This window comes from Python bivittatus, unplaced genomic scaffold, assembly GCF_059951505.1.
Source record: "Python bivittatus isolate LINGU-HERP-01145 unplaced genomic scaffold, Pbiv_v1 ctg000020_np1212, whole genome shotgun sequence".
Taxonomy (NCBI): domain Eukaryota; kingdom Metazoa; phylum Chordata; class Lepidosauria; order Squamata; family Pythonidae; genus Python; species Python bivittatus.
The window spans coordinates 75228606-75242822 of record NW_028277030.1 but is presented as its reverse complement, the minus strand read 5'-3'; the positions used below and the strand labels follow the sequence as shown (position 1 = coordinate 75242822).

At 38.8% G+C, this 14217-nt stretch overlaps 1 long non-coding RNA gene across 1 annotated transcript in view; it reads right to left on the bottom strand.

The window, feature by feature from the left end:
• LOC148217099 (uncharacterized) overlaps positions 1 to 14198 on the bottom strand; it is a 62839-nt gene extending 48641 nt beyond the window's left edge. The window contains exon 1 of the long non-coding RNA XR_015796393.1: positions 13945 to 14198. This is a non-coding gene — a long non-coding RNA (uncharacterized LOC148217099). The remainder of the gene's footprint in view (positions 1 to 13944) is intronic.
• Positions 14199 to 14217: the final 19 nt, after the last annotated feature.

The window sequence follows — 14217 nt, the reverse complement described above, 5'->3', positions numbered from 1 at the left end:
ACAGCAAGCCTTCTGGGTTGTTTTAGAGTTCTGAAGACTACCCACTTTCTCCTTTGAGATATATGGTACTTTGTCAAGACCTATGCATCTTGTCACACTTGCCACTGTGTAAGGCATTTGTTGCAACCTTTCTGCCAACCCCATTCCACAACTGTGACTTGGGACACAGTTGAATTTTATTATTGACCCATGACTTGTCAAGGGACTAGTCACTATTCTAGTTGTAGATCTTTTGTTGAAGATGCCTCATTTGATCCCCTATTGGGGCCTGCCCTTTGTGCCAGACTTCTCATTTGTTATCAGCCAGGTTTTCTGGCACTAAATCATGCCTAATCATCTTAACTTGGATAAAGGTGCTCAATTCTCAACCCCATTTTGGAATACTTTTCATTAAACTCTTCTTTTCCCCCCATCACTTGCAATCTGATGGTGAACTCAAGAGAACAAATGCTACCTTGAAGCAATATCTTCATTGTTATGTGAACCACCAGCAAGACAAATGCACTATTCCATTATTCTATTGCCTATGGATGAATTAACATATAACAACTCAGTGAATTCTTCTGTTTGCACATTCCCTTTTCAGTACACTACAGCTGTCACCCATGATTGTTTCTGGGCTCTGCCCCAATCTCCCCACCTGTGAGTTCTCACATTTTCTATAGGAACTTTAGGCAGCATACCAGTTTCTTAAAGAAAAACTGGATCTTGCCAAGGCTTCCTGCAAACATACTGATCATCACAAGGAAGACTCTTCCATTACTCTTGGTGATCACATATGGCTTACAAAATGTTTATCCTCCACATATCCTTCCAAGAAGCTGGACAAGTGTACTGTTCCTTTCCCTGTACCAGCCTGAACTAACTCACTTGGCTTTCTGCAATTTCCAAAATATATCCAATTTTTCACATACTCCCTTTTGGTTCTTGAACATCCTCCATTTTCCTTAAACTGGTTTGTATCACCTTCCCCTCTAGTATCATTTGCAGGGGAGGAATTCAAAGTGGAATGTATTTTGGTTTCCCAACACAGAAGGGAGAAATTTAAATACCTGGTTCACTGAAAGAAAGATCAAACACATACTGAAAACCAACAGCAAATGCCCATGGGTCGTCCTCCACCAATTTCATTTGCAATATGCAAGCTCAAACCTCCAGCTGATATTGCAATCTGTCTAAAGCACCTATGAATTCTTTGAACTCTGAAGGGATAGGAAGTGATTTTGGATTATCGGAGTGAGGTGGTGAATTGATTACTTACTGGACTGAGTCCAACCAGCATCCACAGGACAGTCTTTGGGTTGGGGAGTAGGATTGAACTTTTATCTGAATTGAGCATTCCTTCTCCATTTTCCTGTTTCTAAGGTTGGCAGGCAGTCTTCCCTTTGCTGGATCCTGGAGTGATTAGTCTTGATTTGGGAAGAGTAACCAAGAGATTGAGACTGAAGCCCCTGCTGCGTTTGTTCTCTAGATATGGGAATTCCTTTCCTCTCTGATTTTATGGGAAGATAGGAATGGAAATACCTTTTCATTGAGATTCAGAATGGAGGGGAGAGCTCTACAACTTACACAAAGACACAGGATTCACGAAGAATGTCATATCCTTTCTGAGCTGGACACTCCTCCAGAGGAAGGAAAGAGGCTTCAAGTTCTTCTAGTACAAGCACATGGAGAGGAGAGGTCTTGAAGGGAAAGTTAATGTGAGAGTTCTCACACTGTCAGAGGAAAACAACTTGATATCAGATCTGGTCACTACCAAAACAAAAGATAGATGGAAATGAAGCCTGAGTATAAAATCCTTATCAGAAGTGATATAAGAATCACTAGATTCTTAAGGGCCTGTTCATGGCTTCTATTCTAGTTTGCCAGAGAAGTCTGATATCCCTGATCACATGTGTCTCGAAACAACTTTTGGTTCTTTTACAGTATTAACTATCTCCTTTTTAACTGGGGATGCTGGTGAATCTGGGACCTGCATGTCAAGATTCTGCAATCCACAGAAGAAATACTTGCATACATACAATTTGTGTTCTGTTGGGCAGCAGTTCCAAGTATTTTTTAAATTGAATATTTTGGCTTTTAGATTTCAATACTTATTTTTCATTCATACCAGTAATCCAATTAATCAAGAATCATGGTATTGACTGCTAAAATTTATTTCACAAGAAGAATGTAATTATTGATAATATGTAGGTTTATATTCTAACATTTTAATATATATTTTGAACATCACTATATAGGTCAATATAATTAAAGGAAACCATGTGCTAAAAGATGGGTTGAGAGAGAGTTCCAGGCCAAAATGATTGTCAAAATTACTTTCTTTGAACAATTTACTCCAGTTTCCATTTTGAAAGCCAGATTATAATCTTATTCTGAAGCCAGTTTCAAATGAATTTTTCCACAGCTTCAAGCTCACAGAACTTGACAGTGCTTTTAGACCCATCATTTTCAATTACTCTTACCTCCCTTAACCACAGATCTCATAATTTTACTTTGGGTGAAGTCCTGCCCATCAAATTTGTTAATTCAAGCTACCAAAAATAATTAGATCCAATACAATTCTACTATCATCAGGTTTTGTTTTTTTTTACAGCAAGAAGTTTTAAACAAACCATCCTATATTCTAGTAGGTAGTTTTGAAAAGTGCAAATTTTACATACACATACAAGGTTGCAATATTTATTATTATTGCTATTGTTATTCCTAGGGGGAAAGAAAGGAAGAAACAGTTAGAAATCATTTACTGCCCTTCTCTAGAGTGGAAAAGAAGCATAAAAAACACCAAGGGGGAGATTCCAAAGAGGTTCATGTTATAGTAAAAGACAAATATGTGGGAGGAGGGGGAATGGTTTCTTGGGGTGTGGGGGTGAGGCAGTTTGGCTCTAAAATAGGTAGCTCAGCATGAGTAATCATGGTCTCCATTGGCTATCCATGTGGAATCTTATTGTTGGACCTGGAGCATCCTTGATGTTTTCCAGGTTGGAGCCTTCACTGCTATGAATAAGTTGAGAAAGAAAAAAAAAGGTTAAGAGCCGTGCAAAACTTTGTGCATCATTCACTAATTACAAACTTTCAGCCCAGACACCAAGTAAAAAAGACAAGATGCCTTTACATAAGAGGGCAATTTCTGGTAAGGGTTCTTTGAGACAATTCCTCATTAGATGGCACCATACAAAGTGCTCTTACCTGCTTTCCTATGATTTCTTTGCTAATAACCCCATTGGGACTAACCCCAGGGAGGGTGAGTTTGCTGCAAAAATCTGCTTGGTCAGATTTGTTAATTCTTCTATGATAATGTTTCCGTTCTAAATTTGCACTTGTTTTGTTCTATCTAAATGAATTATAAATACATCATTTTCACAAAGGATAACAGCATACAAATATTGCAATAAAAGTAGGCTCTTCAATGGATTTTCAAAAAATAATACTGTTACTTAGTACTGCAAGTCATTCCTCTTCCTTCATGGAGATGTTATGCACAGTTCTTCATGAGGACCATTCTAGTTCAAAATTTTCTGTTAGTGCAAACTATATCTTAAATGTTGTAAGTGAACTCAGTGTTATATATCCAAATCTAACTCATGAGTTTTGATAAAGGCAGAGAGTCTTTTCAGCAGAGTTACTTATCAGCAAAAACTCACTCTTCAATGAGTTCTGATTTTTACTTCTTGAAGCTAACTCTTCAAAAACCGAATTAACTGCTTGGGCTGTGAGAAGGCATTGCTTAGCCATAAGTTCAGTTGAACCACCCTGTGAAAACTACTCCCAATCCTGCCTCAATGTTCCCTTGTCATTTATGGATACATCGAGTAAGTTAGAGAGAGGCCTGGAAGGAATTAGACCACTCAGATCATCTTTTAAAGAGATGGAGGAATCTGGTAACTTGTTTTTCTACTGTATTTCTATTTGGAAGTCACATTCAAGAACCTTAAATCTGTTGGAAATTGGGATAGAACTAGAGGAAGAAGTAGGGACTGGTTTACTTACAGCTTCTGTGGGCAAAAGGAATTCCTTGATTTTTGGATGTTTAGCTGATTTCAAGGGTCAGTAGAGCCAGTGTGGTCTAGTGGTTAAGGCGCCAGGCTAGAAAGCAGGAGACTGTGAGTTCTAGTTCTGCCTTAGGCTTAAAAGCCGCCTGGGTGACTTTGGGCCAGTCACTCTCTCTCAGCCCACAACATCAGGCACAGTCGACAACCTGGCCAGTCAATTCCTGTCTCAACCAACAGATCAACATTCAGTTGATCCGAAAAAGCAGACCCTGCCCCTGCGGGAAAATGCTAGGAAGAAGAAAAAAAAGGCTGATTTCAAGGGTAATTACAGTCCAGGACTGGCTCTATGGCGTTCTCCCTTTTGCCTATTCTGCCAGGGAGACTGCCTTATGCAGCCTGTAATTTCTTCTTCCCTTTCCTCCACTCAGCAGACTGCAGTTGTTTAAATAGTTAATAAAGCCTTCTGTTTTACCATATAAATAACTATTAATGGCCAAAGGCCAAGAGCACATCAATTAGGAATGCAAACATTAGTATCATCAGAAGTGAACCCTGTTGGTTTTATAATGAATGTGTCAATTGCTTTGCTATTTTATTGTGTTAATACTTGGATTTCATTTTTTATAGTTCTAGAAAGGTGAATGCAAATAACTTGGATAAATTGCCTTGTCTGAAAATTCTGTGCTGAAATCAGTGTTTATTTTTGCACTATCCCTTATTTTTGTCCAGCAAGCTAGTTTTATTGCATATGTGCCTGCGTGTGCACATGAAGCTTGTGCCTATAAGTTAATGAGTATTTTCAACTGAAATATATTTGGGTATTGGGAAGACAATTTTTAATAATGTCTTCATTTGCAGGATTGCCTGCTCCCAAGGGTATCTGCCTGCCCATATGCTCCAACAGGGAGGGCATGCTCCAGATGCTTTCATTGAAGCCATATCATTTTATGGGACTCAAGAAGTATGCCTTCTTGGTGGTGACTCCTAGCCCTTTGGATCGATCTTTTCCCCAATATATGGTTGGCCCCAACTATACAGGCCTTTAGAAACCAGTTAAGACTTGGGTCATTCTCCAGGCCTTTGGGTCAGGATGAGTAGAGTTCCAGTTTGAGGATATTTCAGCCCTGACTCCCATTTTACTGTTTTAGTGGGTCTTAATGATTTCTTAAAAACTTGATTCGGCAGTGTACAAAAAAGAAGAGAGAAATCATGACCAGAGTCATGTTATCTGAGTTGGGCAGCCATATAAATCTTTAAAATATAAATATTTGTGTTTCCTGGTCTAGGGGAATAATGGCCATTTCCATCACCCAGCCATCCCTGTAGCAATATAGAGCCTGACTACCTTAATGATACATCATCACAACAGTGGCAGGATGATGCTATAAATTGGACATGCAGAAATTCTCACACATTCATGCTGTGTTTAGGGATCAAGATGAGATAAACGAAACTATTCTGAATCTATGTTTAAATCTCCACATTTTTTTCCTTGTTCTTACTGGTCTTATGGGTTGGACCTAATCTAAAGTACCTTAACTTGCATCCCACTGATATCAATGGAGTAAGTTATTAACAAAGACTCATTCATTATTCCCACTTTGCCTAATAATTCTTCCATGTTGAATCCTGAGTCCAACCTTATTTTTCCAAATCCGTTAGAAGAAAAAAGTTAAGAGGAAACTAAGTTTTATTTTCTATTGCTCCAAATACCTGTCGTATTAGGGTATCTGACAAATTTACTAGCCTTATAGTTAAATAACCCAGTAAACTGCTTAATAGGCAAATCTAACAGAGCAATCCATATTAATAAGTAAATCATGAATACAGTTGAATAAATTCAGAAAGAAACCCTACCTAGAGACAGTGATCTTGAAACAATTTTCCACAAAATTGCTAAAGTAAAATATAAATAAGGAATCACAGTTACTTAGATTTCATTTCTAAATACTGTTGTTTTTTTTAACAGACTATTCTTCCACTTCAGAAATGAAATTTCTTTAAAACATTCTCAAATGTTCAGAAGATAAAAAGAGCCAAAGATTTTAATAGGCCAGCCTTTGTTCTGGTTGGGGCAGGTCAAATGCCTCTGGGATGTTCCTGAATAACAAAGCACCCTCCCTAGTTAGTTCCTCAGTATCGGGATTTGAGAGGCACCATGCTTGGGATAGACATCTAGCATGACAGTAGCTATTGGCAGCCTTATGTAACAGACATTGTCTCATCAGTGCATCTTATGGTAGCAAATGCCATAATCTGTGTAAGGAAGTATTTTTTAAAATCCTTTTTTCCTTCTCTCTCTCTTGTTAAGTAGTTTCCTTGTAAACAGCCACTTCTAATATTATGAGAGCGAGCACTTCCTGCCACAACTCCTTTCCAGAATTCCTCATTTCAGCGTTACTTCGGTCTTATTTTGCTTTGCAATCCAACTCAGGAAAGTGAATCCTGAACACAGTGAGAAGTGTGTATGTATGTATGTGTATATGCGTGTATGTATAATGGTTTCTTTTCATAATATTTGCCAATTATTTTTCTACTGGGTAAACAGGTTTGGAATTTGAAAATCTTATATTGCAGCTCTTTTTCTCCAGAAAAGACAGGGCTATACTTTCCCATGCCAGTATTTTTACTGCGCAACTAGGTCATCCTTCTCATTAGTCCAGCCTGCCTTCTGTCCTATCTCAGCCCTTTTAAATTCCTAGCATGTCTGCCTAGACAGTTCTGATTTTATTAAGGAGTGCTTTTTATGATGACTGTTCTTTAGCAGAACTGCTTATAACCTTCAACCTGCACTCAAAATCATGTTGCTAATTAGGACAGAAAGCAGTTCAATTCCCTTCAATTGTACCATCATTTGAGTAACAGCTCAATTTTTTCCAGGATTTCTTTTTAAGTGGCAGAATAAGTGATTTTTTTAAAAACATTTTCTTATTGTTTGTTTGGCTGTTTCCTACTTCTCCCTCCTGGGCATCAGTGCACTCTCACTCCCGTTACACTCCATTGGCAAAATCTCATCTTCCACAAGACAGAAATGTGATAGTTTGGATTAGCTATTCTTTTTGATAATTTTGTAATAAGATTAGGCTTTCTATGTATATTATCCATTGGAAGCAGTAGCCTTAGACTTCTGGGGAAGCAATGGCAGACTGAAGACAGCGTCGCCTTTAGTGGACCCGACGACAGCGGCAGAATGAGCCGACAAATGAATCGGTGCCTTGTAATTCCTCTCTGGATAAAGGGGAGGACTTAGGATCACCTGTAGGGCTCCATACAGATGCTTCCCGGAACAAGACCATAAAACAGCGGTCTCTGGAAGGTTTTAATGCTCTGGGAGCCAGGAGAGTCAGCTTTGCCCAAGCCGCCATTTGGAGCCTTCAAAGGGACACTGGGTTCACCTACTTCCTCTTAATCACTTCTGTAAATGGCTTGTAAATTGCTTTTTGGATAATAAGAACCTTCAGAAAGACAAGTTTTATTTCATTAGGTGACTCTCCTTCAATCCTCAGTGAAAGAAATTTCATGTAAGTTTAAGAACTTAAAGAAAAAAATTTATTCAGAAATAAGCAGCAAAAGGGGGATTAGAAAATTGATTTTGGAAAGTTATAAATGGACTACAGGGCTAGATTGACTGGAAATAAGATTTTGAAATTGACTATAAGAATCCTTCCTGTAGTTTGTTTAAAATTCTATTAAAAATATATGAAGATTTTGAATCTAAGTAACAAACCTTTCCATGGGAATGTTGTGGATTAGAAAAAGACATGGTAAGAGGAGACCTTGAAGGCTGGTTACTAGAGGCAACCAGAAAGAACTAAAGATTACAATTAAAGGAGAAGACCCACTAATACAGAATGGAGAAAAGTATTTTAACTCTGGAAGAATTCAAGGATATTTGGTAACAATGTACTCAGAATTTTCTCTAAATTTGTCTGCTACTATAAAAATGGGTTTAAAAGAGGAGACAGGATTGGATATGGATTTAAAAATGACAGGCTGCAAGAATGATATTGACAAAGATGGTACACAGGACTTACAAATGAAACCGGCTGATGTTTCAATAGCTAAAAGGGACACAGAAATAATAAATCAGAAGACCGAACTAGATGCGTGGATTTCAACTCAGAAGAATGACTTGGACAACTTTCTTATTTTGGACCTACAAAAGAGATGTGTTATAAGAAAGTTCCTGAGAAAAGATAAAGAGAATGAAAAGAAATCAGCTTTTGGGACACTACTTAAAAAGAATAAATATCAAGACTTTTAAAAGCAAAAAGAAGGATTATAAAGTTGGCTTATTTGATCAAGGTTAAAATATATATTTAATGCAAAAGCATGGCATTTGATTTAGATCTAATATCTGTGGCACTGAATTCAGATTCAGGATTCACCAACCAGCCATCCCAAAGATCTTTATAGTGTCCAGTGCCTGAGTTCAGGAAGCAACTTGAATAATAAAACAAAGATTTTGTTAAAAATACTATGGTGATTTACTTATTTTGATAAGGTCACCTATTAAGAGATGTAAAGAACCTGATACTTTCTTGATTCATATAACAATTGCTAGGTTCTCCATATCAAATGTCATCAATAATATGTATTGGCTCTCCCAAGTTATCTTGTTTTTGGAAAAAGGTCAAGAACAAAGTGTATCCTATACGCTGTGATGATTTTTTGGAATGGAGTGTGGCAAAATAAACTATTCCTCTCCCCTCCAACACTGAATAGAGTATAACTGATTTCCCCTATCTCCAAATCTGTTTCAAATTCACATTATACTGAGTATGATGAATTGTGCAGTGCAATAGCATCCAAATACATCATTCCCAACAGTGTTTCCCATAATAATTTATTGCCTTCTGGCCTCCATTGGAAGAAGGAGGTCATCACTTCTCTATGAGGTTTTGTTTCTAGATATTGCAACACTTAGGACCTAAATGATGAAAATTAACTTTGTGTGCACAGAATATACATATAGGAAACAAGTCTGGCCTCCTCTTCTCCCCTTAACAAGCAGCAATTGTATATATTTACAGAAATTAATGAGACTATCATATGCACCAAGGACCCGATTGAAGTGGAGATCCCAAGCATATTTTTTTCTGTCAAAGAATCCTCCAATATTAGTAAGTACTCAGTTTTCCTTATGTATGTATAAACAAATAGAACTTCTTTTTCGAAGCATCACTATGAGTACGTCTTCTTATGTAGCTTAAATGTTTACCAATCACACAAAGAGTGGGAAGCCTTGAATATGTAGAAGTACAAAACTATCTGAGGAGAACTAAGGAAGGAAATCTCATATCTCCACAATCAGTTAATATTAACCATGCTTAGTGGATATGGAATGCTGACCTCTGTTAGAAGGGAAAAACCAAACAAAATAAAACACACCTTTGTGGGAGAAGCAATGCAATAGAATATTGTGGAAGAGAGCTCTCACTGCTTGCTAGAAAGAGCATTCCACACTGTAACCCCTTACTGAAGATCCCATTGGTTTGTTGCGTGGGAGCTTGCTTTTAATCTAGAACTTTCCCAGTTTATTGTTGCAATCTTTTAACTGGTGGTATATCAGGTGTCCACATGGAGATCGGGAAGACATAGAATGAAGCAGTGTCATGCCATGCAATGCAATGCAAGTTCTGGCTCTTATCAATGTGCTGTGACATTAGATGCCCATATGAAAAGAGTGGTGCTTGCACCATGATGGCACAATGCTACTTCTGTCATTTTGATGAGAGCATCTGATCCTGTGGATGCTTCTGGTGGGATTAAGAAAAGCTGTAATTATGTAAGTAGTTATAACAGTGACCTTGTTACTCAGCTAGGATTTCTGCTTGCTGTCTTCATGTTCTTTTGAAATAGTGTAGAGATGCTCAGAAAGTTGGGGAGCAGGCTCAACGAATAGATTATATGATTCTGATGACTTATTTTTGGTAGGGGTGGTTGGAACCTCCCATTTTGATCTGTACTCAGTGCCAGTACACTGAATTAATATTATAAACAGCCTGCTGGTCTAATATCCCCTGACTGCTGAAACAAAGAGATTGTTTAAGCATGGCTTAAACATAAATGCTGAATTAATGTTTTGAATTTAGCTGCACTGTCATTTTAAGAGTGGTCATAATCAGTCTTCCTCTTGCACATCATAGTGTTATATCTATCATGGGGTGGGGTGGGGTGGGGTGGGGTGGGGTGGGGAAGAGATCAAGATCCACTGCCTTTAATGAATATATGTTATGCAAAAAGTAGAATTTGAGAAAGCTTGGGCTATTATGCAACCATGAAAAATAGATAGGCTATTCTAGGCAAATAAGAAAACTCTAGAACAGTGTTTTTCCAACTTGGCAACTTTAAGATGTGTGGACCTCAATGCTGGCTGGGGAATTTTGGAAGTTGAAGTTCATACATCTTAAAATTGCCAAGTTTAGGTGGGCAACCTAGGGCTATAATGCCACATAACGACTAAGGCCTAGCATTCCTCAAACAATTCAGATCCCTGGCAATTGTATTTTTGCTTTTCTTGGTCTCTTGGTACATGAAGAGCAAAGAACAAAAGGAGGTCAAAGAGAAGACAGGTTCCCACTCACTTTGTCTCTGCCCATCTAATTTATATGCAGCCCTTGATCAAAGAATGCCTGCCCTCGTTTTAGCATATTATGATGTCCGATCTTGAACCAAAATGCCAGATTTCAGTACCCCCAAATATACTGATTACATTGCCCAAGGATAAATAGGCTGTCAACTGCTTTATTAATCAGTTTATTTTTAAAACACTTTTTTCTTTGTAGTTCTCTGATTTGCACCTTAATGATACAGAATGCCATGGCACAAAAGTAGGAGATTTCTATGAGTTCAGCATTAAGACAAACTTCACAGACTGCTGAACAAGAATGGCAGTTTTTATATTGTTTATAAATTTGCTCCCTATGCCACGTTTGTTTTCCAAACTGCTGTGAAGATCTTCAAAGTCCCACAAGCATTTAATTCTACATGAAGTTAAATAATAATTGGTTCTGTCACTTACTTTCAAAAAGGTGAAATCATATAAATGCCATTCTGGTCTTTTAGAAGTATTTTGAGAACAACAACATCAAAAAAGAGTCTAAACTTCTAAGAACACATGGAGATAAGATACCATTCATGATATGTGCAGTTTACTTTGTTGTCTTTTCAATACAAATGGAATATACAGTAGCATTGTACATCACCTACAGGGGTGAAACCAGGATTTTTAAAAGAAACAGTCCAGTTTTTGTAGGAGAGTTTGGCATTTCTCTTATATTTTAATTGTGTCACACTTATTGTAGGGTTTACAGTACATATTTTTATGCATTTCTTGCATCAAAATGACAAACCACAGTTGGTTACTGTACTATCAAAATTTGATGGAAAGTACAAATAGGATGTTTGGAAATTACAGGTGGGCCTAGGTTTGCTTGTTTGTTTATTTATTTAACTTGTTCCCGCCCATCTCCCCCCAATGGGGGACTCTGGGCGGCTTACAACATATTAAAACAATAAATATACAGTTAAAATTTATAACAGGACACATTTACAAAGAATAAAAGGAAAAATCCAGGAGGCCAATGGAAGCAACACCAGGGCTCTAGGGGGCTAGCCAACCCCACATCTGCTGACCTCCCTCCCCGCCCCAGGCCAGATGGCAGAGCCAGGTCTTCAAGTCCCTCCGAAAGGCCGGGAGTGAGGAGGCCTGTCTCACCTCTGGGGGCAAGATGTTCCAAAAGGCGGGGGCTACAGTAGAGAAGGCCCACCTTCTGGACCCTGCTAGTTGGAGTTCTTTTGCCGAGGGGGTCCGGAGCATGCCTTCTCTGTGCGATCAGGTGGGACGGGTTGAAATCGTGGGGGAGAGGCATAAAATATATACCAGGTTACTCTAACTGATCTAATCTGTCAGATAACCAGGAGAGACCGTGCTTGTTTTGCTTGCCTTGTGAACATCTGAACTATTTTCAGCACTACATGTGCTAAAAATACATGTAATTGTTAATGTATTTTTTTTCTTAGAACTGCACAAGCAATGACCACTTGATCAAACATAAATGAGAAGCTGCACTTTTTTATAGGACCTATTGTATGGTCCTATAAAACAAAGACTGGTGGACAATGAAGAGACTCATATAAGTAGTCAACAAATGATGTTTTAAAGTAAAATCCCTGAATATGTACTGAACAGCAACTACTGCATAAAAATGTGTTTGTAGGTACAGACAGTTTGTACTGTCCTCTTACCACCTTTTTTTTTTCTCCAGCTGAATGTATCAATGTTGTTAATCTTTTCTTTTTAGCAATACCTACTATTCTGCTATGAATCCATTCTTCCTCAATGTTCAGAACTGGGCATGGCACTCAGTGTTCATGATGAAACATTTCTTTTAAAAATACCATTGATCTACACTTAAGAATGTAAGAAGTGGTTTATTCTCCATTTCTAGAAATTTTAAATCCTCAAGCACAAGTTGGGTTCATATCTTGCATTAAGCCATGATTATTTGAACTGTAGTTTGTTAAACAAATCATAGTGGCTTGGTTTGCACATAAAACTAAGCCTGAGTATGGTGTAATGGTAAAGATGTGTTGGACTAGGACTGGGGAAACCAAGTTCAAGTCTACTCTCAGCCCCTGAAGCTCACTGGATTACTTTGGGCAGATGCTCTCCAAGCCCATCCTACCTCCCAGGGTTGCTGTTGTGTGGGAAAATGGAAAGTGGTGCTCTGTATGCTACCTTGAGATCCTGATGGAAAGGCAAGACACACATTAAGTTAATATAAAAATAAATTGGTGTCTTGCCAGGCCTTGCCAGTGATACATGAGAATACATATAAGCTCCCTATACATATCCATGCATCTCCCTATACATATCTAATCTTCATTCCTCCATTCACACATAAATGCAATGAGCAGCATATAAATGGCTGCATAATCTCTCCCATGCCAATGCACATGTGCATGCACACAAACACGTATATTTCCCCTGTACACATGCATAAATGCAAACAGTCTCCCCGCCCCCAAGCGATAGAGTCCCACCTACCTCATGGTATTGTTTAGAGGGGGGAATGCTCTGTATGGCACCTTGAGCTCCTGATGGAAAGTTCAATGGTCTGTGAGAATGTCCTTGAGAGACAGGAGGAGGAGGGGGAAGAGCAGCAGCCATCTAGGCAAGTTAGATAGGAGGCAGCTTAGCCCACAGAAGCAATGGGGGTGAGAGAAACTGGGAGCCCTTTTTCATAAGGTTTCAGGAGCATGGCACATGTCTCAGGAGGGACCCTCCCTCATTTCTTGAACTGTAAAGGTAAGGGGGGAGACACGCACTTTCAGACTTGAACGATTCTGTTAATGTAACTTTACAATAAAGGTAGTGTTAGTACTCACGGTTGGAGCTTCGTACCTGGACTACCTCTAAGGGCTAACAGAAAGGCTGGATATAAGTCTAACAAACAAAACCATGGCTGACAAACCATGAGGTCACACACTGTGCCAAGTGAAACCCAAATCAAACAATCAGTTAGTGTGACAGGTAAACCTAGCCAAGGAAGCTCAAGATTTCACTACCCATTGATGTTACCTAGTTGGGTAATGAAACATCTGCAAGCAAACAATCAAGCTTAGAGAGCACCAAGGATTCCACAGTTCAACCCTGAGATACAGATATTCTCTTCTATTGGAAATAGATGTGGCTGACTTAATGAGTCACAGACAGATGTTCCCGCATTCCAAAGCAACTCCTCCAAACTAAATCCAAACCACTGCATAATTATAATATGCATTATTACTTAATTTATACCCCAGCTTTTTACTCTTATGGCACTCAAAGCAGCTAATGAGAACAAAAAAAGCAATTACTACAATTCCTGAGAAACTGATTTTTGGGAATTAGGCAGAAGGCGGCCTTTTTCACATCTGACAAATAGGCTTTTGAAAGTGTACATACCCTTAAAAGGGTTTTTCCTGTGGATCTTAGTTTCACGCTTATATCTTGAATTACGTCTGGAAGGCAATGGCAACAGAGGCATAACAATATTATTTGCAAGTTATCTGCGTAGAAGTTTACCAACAGCGCGAGCGAGCGAGCGTAACGCTACGCATAAGAGACGGGTCACTTGCCACTCTGGAACAGCCCTCGTTCTGCTCCGCCGGGGGTAGAGAGCGACGTCGCTGCGTCATTAACGTGACTGGCCGCGACGTCTTCTGAGAGCCCGCCCCT